Here is a 7,780-nt window from a genome sequence, read left to right on the forward strand (position 1 = left end):
TGGACCCGTAGACCCGGCCCATGGCGCCGCGTTGGCCAGTCCACCACGCCACGTGGTGCACTGATCCAATCCACGCATGCCACGAGTCATCCAGTCAGCACCCAGGGTCAACATCCAGTCAAGCCACGTCCTTTTTGCATTAAAGCCCTTCTGTTTTTGTAGAATCAACCCGCAGTTCATATTAATTCAATGTAAATGCATATTAGTCCTATTTTATTTCGTTTAGGTCCCTGTATTTTCTAGAATTAGTACCCACAGTCCTATAACCATGTATATTCATATTTTTAATTGTTTTAATTCAAAAATAGATTCAGTTTATTTATAGAAATGCCATTACACCTTATTTCATGCATAATTTTCGCGTTTTAAGTCCGATTTGAGTGATTCTTTCGCTTATGTGTTCGTAGCAGTATGTAGAATAGATTTATAAGCTTTTCAACTTATGTTTTTACTGTTTGGTGTACTATTCTAATAGAAGTCTATCTTGTATGCATGTAATGATTGGAATGATGCTTGATTGGTGATTTGGAACAAGATTAGAGGGTGAGCCATTTGAGGTGACAGAGGACCCACCGTAGGATTAGCAGTACTTCCAGGACAATTTTGAAGAAGGCAAGTGTACCAAAGGCCCCTTGTACCTATGGACAATTACTATTCATATTCATGCATGTGTTTAATTTGATATACCCTTAAGGAGTTTACCTAGATGAATTCTTGTACCACAAATCCTTGTTACCTATGGTTTGGGTATGCATTTTGGATAGATGCAGCAGCGCTGAATATAGAATAATAGTTAAACATGACTAAAGACATTATGCAATATGATAATATGAAGCTTTTTAGCAACAGATAGGGGCCTAGAGTACGGGGTTGAGTACTCTAGTGCCTCTCCATAAAGACTTAATCTTGAAGCGGCAACCCAGGAGGTTTCATACAACCTTGAGTGTTATATGGCTCTGACTTTAACCTGTTAACTAGATTGTACTAGCTCGTCTGTAGCTTCTAGTAAGGGTAAGAGGGTATCTTTCCTTTTTCTGCTAGGATGTGTGTACCGTGCTGCGTTGCCCATGTGTGTCACTCCTTAGTAGCTATGACTTATTAGTGCAACTAGCTAAGGGTTTCATAGTGAAACCCTGCCACACTTCCTAGGTAGAGGTGTAGTGGGCCTTGCAAACCCCAGCATTGGGAATCACGGCTCGGTGGGTAAAGATGTACAATTTCTACAGAAATATTTGACCTGTTATAATAGCCATGCTCACGGATATGAGCGGTCTGGATCCTTCAAGATTCGTGGTTACTTTGGATGGTGGATGGTTGAGAATTGAGATAAACATGACTATACTTAAATATCACTTGGGAATTGGGACTGTTCATTAAAGTAGTGATTCAGGATACTAAAATTTGATCAACTAAAATTGTGAACTGCAGTCAAACAGTGTCAAGCCTTTTGAGCCTCATAGATCCCTTTGATATACTTGCTAAGCATGGTGAGCTTACACTTGCTTTACATCCAATGAAAATCCCAGATAGGTAACAGATAATGGATATGAAGAGTTCCCGGAGGATGTCCAGGACTACTAGGGAGACGTTCACCAGTTGGAGTCCTTGTGGCAAATTGGGCTAGTTATTCAGCTATGATTGTAATAATATTGCCATTGAGCAAACTTTGTATTAAGTTTATGATGAGATATGTGATGTAATAAGTACTTTACTTTGATACTATTGCAATTTGTGATATATGTGTGTGTTTGGACATCCTAGGGGCACATATATGAGTACTTGGTTTTGCTATGCAAAATTGGGTGCGACAAGAGATGAAGATAAAAAAGTGGATATTGAATTGATGAAGAGGCATGAAGATGCAGACCACCTTCTCACGATAAGCAAGTTGAAACAAATGATGATGAAATCAGGCACTCCAAATGATGACTTCAAAAGACTATTTGTCTTTTTCACAATTGGTGTCATTCTAGCACCAACTATGAAGCCCTATGTTAAAGCTAGTTATCTACCCGTGGTTAGAAAAGTATTAGACATTCCGAAATTCAATTGGGGCCAATTCACGCTGAACCATTTATTAACCTCATGTAATAATTACATAGTTAAGAAACAAGTCAACATACATGGCAATTTGACTTTGCTGCAGGTAAGTTGTACAAGCTACAACCACCTATAAAACAATGTTTACTTTTGGTCTTATGTATTTTTTGCATTGTGTTCATAGTTTTGGTACTAGGAGCGCGTCATTGCGTACACCAAGTATGGGATCAATTACGAGACAATCCAACCACCGCTAATGGCGAGGTGGACTGAAGACAATGCTGGTCTTCAATGACATGCTTTTAATCAGACCAGCCTAGATGGAGGAACTGTAAGTTTCGAAACATACCATCAATATGCTGCTGTTCATATGCATACATCCTAACTATCTTATTAATTGTTTCCAGCTTATGATGCGCACTACTGGTTAGACCACCCTACAGCAGACCACCAAGCCAAAAAATATAAAAATAGAAACATCAATGTTAGAACAAGCACCAATACGCAAGGAGGGTCTAAGCAACGAACAAGTATGTATGACATCTATTTATGTGCACAACCTCGTTTGTGTGCCTAATTCATTCTTTCCTATTTATGTAGAAGCAATTCCTTGAAGAATGGGCAAACGACAGCCAAACAAACATTGCACTAGCAATGGAAAAAATTATAGATATAGACCACAAATATGATAGGAAAATATTATCACAAAAGAAGGAGTTAGCTAAGATTAGAAAGGAGAAAAGGCTGGACAAAAGACTAGAAGCTAGGGTGAGCAAGATAGAAGACAATACTGCAGAAATGAAAATGGATATCAAGGTAAGCAGTGTGAGTACTTATTTTTGGTTCCCATCCGTGCTTCATTGTCTAACACAATTTCTATAAAAAATAGAAAATGCAACAGGTATAACAACAAATCCTACAGCTACTGCAAAGTATTGTTGACCCATCTACGCCAACATCTGCATAAGGTCAGCTGTCTATGGCTACATCTTCGCAAGTTCGGTTATCCATGCCTACATCTGCACAAGTTCGGGTATGCAAATGTGGCTTCAGTTCCTTTGTCTAATGTTGGATTTGACATTTTGGAATTTAACAAAAAATACCAACTATATGAATCACCACAGATACTAGTCAAGAAGTCAGCACCAGGTGGCCCACTGCATTTCTCTCATGCACTGGCGAGAATCAATGCTAAAGCACATACTGAAACAAAGTTAAGATGGAAAAGAACACGCAGCAGCAGAACAACCCCTCTACACAGCACCAAGGCGACGCCTCTACACACATCACACCAAGGAAGCCAATTGTCGACAACGATTACAAAGTGAGTCCCATAGACACAGAAGCCGGATGCTTCGTAGTAATGAGTTACGACCATGCTAAGGTTGTACAAATAGGTGACCATGTTCTTACAGCTAAACAGCTATGCCCTAATTTCACAGATGGCTTTATAGTAGATGAGGTAAACTGATTTCAAAACCTTTTTGTCCATAATAACATGCAAATACCTACTATGTACTAATAACTCCTCCCTTTGTAGGTCATAAATGCCTATGTTGATTTCAGCAACGTGGAGACTAAAGAGGCATCATTCATAACAACTTACCAAGCCTGGAAGTTCGCTATAGATAATCTAGGTGACCAACGCCTGACATTTAAGAAGTTAATTGCCGACAAATGTGATCGAAGGCATTTGGTATGTAATACTGATTTTGTTTGGACACTTTTATTTGACATTTGCATTCAGGATAATATCCGTATTTATTTTTCAAAGTTTTATCAATTAGGACGGTTTACTGTATTTCTGGTAATCTCTATTGCAATTATTGTTTTCAGGTTTTTGTGCCTATGCATATAAACAAAAACCACTGGGCTCTCCTAGTACTAAATTTGATAAAGAAAGAGATACAACTACTTAACTCCTTAGCCTCAACTCGAGATGAAAACCAAGAGAAGGCATTGGTTACGTACCACCTATTCAATTACAATTACAGCTCGATCAAATTTAACATCTATCTCACCATCCACTAGGTGGAAAGCATACAAGAATGCATTGATTCTTCGGGCAATGATGGCTTGGTTAACTTGCGCGTCTGGAAATGAATTCCTTATTGTAACATACCGCAACAAACAGACGGGTACTCCTTTTCCCTTTTCTACATTAATGTTCTACTTCAATTACTAATTCTTATGTTCATTGTAGTCATTTATGCGGGGCGTTCATAATATTTTATATGCTGGCATGGGATGGAGAAAAAATGGTCAATCATTTCACAAACGCGAGTCTTACAATCCTTGTTAATTTCAAATATCTACAGACTCATTCAATAATTGTTATATGATAGTGTACTATTTTCACTTGTATAGACACAAATGCAAGGATTTAAACGAAGAATATGCACGAGGTTGCTTCTTTCTGATCGCAACATGAGACGACAACAATCATACCAAAATCCTATCACGGTCTAAACTTTTAATTCATCTTAAAAATGATCCAGTTGCATCAACTTATACCAGACTGTATAAAATATGTTGGGTCTAACATTTTTCTTGTTCCTTTCTTAGGTGGAAGAGTACTATGTAAACAATCCGGATGAACAACGCCAGCACGAACAGGCTGAAAATTCAAACGATGTTCAAATAATAGAGGAAAGGAGGGAAAGGAACGAAAGGAATAGGATCTAAAAAAGGAACATGAGCTCAAAATAGGAAAAGAAGACGACAGCTAGCGAAATTAGTTGTCAATACTCCTACTGTCGCAGATAAATTTAGTAGCGAATCTATCGCTAAACGAGTTCAAAGGGCCAAGCATCCAGGGAAACAACAGACCAGCCCTTTTAGGCCTTTTTTTAGAAATAATGTGCTATCTATTTAGTAAGCTATATTTCATCTTTAGTTTGTCTAGATGGCTAGAACGATGTGTGTTCAGACCTAAATGATGTGTTGAACTAAATTCATGTGTGTTCAGGCGCAAATACTTAGTCAAACATTTTCTTCAGCAATTCATATGTGAAACTACTAGCGAGTAAAGAGTTCAAACTTACATTGTGTTTAGTTGTCTGATAATTTTTTTTCTCCAGCATTTGTCTGATAATATATCATGCTAGTTTGGATACAATTTGGATATGTGGACATGAAACAATTTGGATGTCACCTCTAATAGATCAAACAGATAGCATTTTCTATGAATTTTACTAATATTATTAAGGAAACAATCGCTGAGACATTAACCAAACATGCACAATTAAAGAAGAAACTAATCGTCTCCTGTTTCTATCTGAAAAAAAATTGAACACAAAATGTGTCCCTCGTACAAACATCCATATGATACATGTCTAACTGGAAGTATGGAATGTATCCCTCATACAAGCATGCAATACTACTAATAGGGAAATAACAATAGCTAGGCTTCATAGTAAAACTAGCCTTCTAAATGAAATACTAAATCAGCAAATGTCATATAGTCTTCTACATCATCACTTTTTGCTTCAACTACCGAGACAAGTGCTCCAGTTGACCCAAATTGACAAACTTGTTATTTCTCTGGGTACTCTAAATATATGATCCCACAAGTTCCAGTCATTCCGTAAATTGTCATTTCTTTGGGTACTCTAAAGATATGCATCTGGTGTCCCTTGAGACAAGCTTCTTCTTGTTGACAAATGCACTCCATCCCGTGCTTAAAAGGTGCCTGTAGGGCTGGCATGCATCACATTTAGATGCAGATTCATCATAAATCAAGGACCACACACATGACAACTGCACTCCATCCAGTGGTTCAAAGGAAAAAAAATTCACACAGAAATCTAAAAATCCTTATGATTACAGCAACATGGAAGGTATTTGCAGTTGAAGGCAAGCACCCACCTGCAGACATCTGATATGCAAGCCAACTAGAGTTTGCCTAAAGCCTCTATATGTGCCAAGATTAAACTCGTTTGCACAATGCTGCAGCTCAACTGAGGCTCATGCTACTGGCGCTAGTTTAGGCTCATTATCATATCATATCACCGAAACTTGCCATGCTATACTCACAAATCCAAAGGAGCATTCAGACTCACTAAGTATTGTGCCTAACATTTCCAAGCCAACTTAACATGTCATTCTCAAACAAAAAGGAGCATTCAACCTTGCTAAGTCGTGCACCTAACAAAACCATGCTAACTTATTATGCTACTATCAAAAACAAAAAGTAGCATTCAATCTTCTCAGTGAGATATATTTCAGCCATATCACCATCGTCATCCATCAGCTGCTCTATCTCATCTCTGACCTTAAGTGAAAATATGGATTGGAATATTGAAAAAAAAGTTTTAAAAGGATCGCACCAAGCAAAAGCATCATTATGACCATACTTTTACCTTCTGGACTCTCCTTGTCAATGCAACCAGCTTGCCAAATTATCAGCGTCAGACTGGTTCCATGTTGATGGAAATAATTTTTGCTGTCAGCTCATCTTGTAATGGGTAAGCTTCAGCCTCTAATTCAATAGCCTGAAAAAATAGTACAATCACTTTATTTTTACTAATGATCCACTAAATCATTATCAGTAACATTGGACATAACTAAAAGTACACAAGCTAATAATGTAGTATGGGTAAGTTCACTATAAATATGGGTACGTACCATTACTAATTTGGCTATTTAATAATCGACAAGGCTAATAATTACAAAACCGGACATGATAGCAGACTGATAGTGCTTATCAGACATATACAGTAGCCCAGTGAGATGGCAGTCGCATTTGATAGTAGTCGACGAGAACCACTACGTTGACATGGAGGATTCCATGAAGCACAAGAAGAAGAGGCCGATATTCCGCAAGTTTGGTGATTTGTTCAGGAGGAAAAGCTTCGACAAGTCAAATTTAGCGCCAGTACACACACTCTAATTTTTTTCTCGATATACTGCTTGTAGTTCTGTACTTCTGTTCTATTCATCTGAATACACGAGAAATGAAAAGTTGTTGAATCAGATATGCATTTTTCTTGTGTTGAAATTTCAATTGTTTCCAGAGCCTAGCATTTTCATGCTGAAAATTCAACAGTTTAGTCATATGGCTGATAGAATGATTAAAAGGGGTCGAATTTGAATATTTGAAGGTGATGGAATAAGATTGGAAGAAGGTGCAACTTTGGACACGTTTCGGCATAACCTTTTTGACATTTAAACTTCTAGAACCACAAGTCAACTGTTGCTAAGGCAGCCATTTGTCAGTGCAGATAATTAGGACGGCATATTCTTTATCATGAACTTTAGGCATTTGCTCTGAGACTTCATCGTAACCACAAGTCTTTCGCCTAGGCATCTGCTCTGAACCTTCACATAACATAGCTTAGAAATGAAATGAACTTGCACAGCGTTTTTCTCGTTTACCCAGCACGCAATGCCAAGAAAGGAGCACATAAGTAGGGTAGGCTCTGCCAATATGCATTCTATGTTCAAAGTACTAAGTGGGCTCTGACTCATCACAGGCTAACATCACTTTGAGATGACCAAGCAAATCAAATCGATAAGAAATTGCAGGTTGAGATCAATAAGAAATTGTAGGTTTAATGCAGTGATTGCTAGACAAAACTAACAGAACTCCTATATTTAGTGAACATTTGGCTCATGAAGTGAAATGCAGAACAAAATCAGCAATTCTATACAAATTCAACAATCTAGGAATACATAGAACATGGAGAACTTAAGAACTAGGGAATCGGTGTATGTACCTGGATCGGGGAGAGGTTGCTAT

This window comes from Miscanthus floridulus, chromosome 2, assembly GCF_019320115.1.
Source record: "Miscanthus floridulus cultivar M001 chromosome 2, ASM1932011v1, whole genome shotgun sequence".
NCBI classification, from domain to species: Eukaryota; Viridiplantae; Streptophyta; class Magnoliopsida; order Poales; family Poaceae; genus Miscanthus; species Miscanthus floridulus.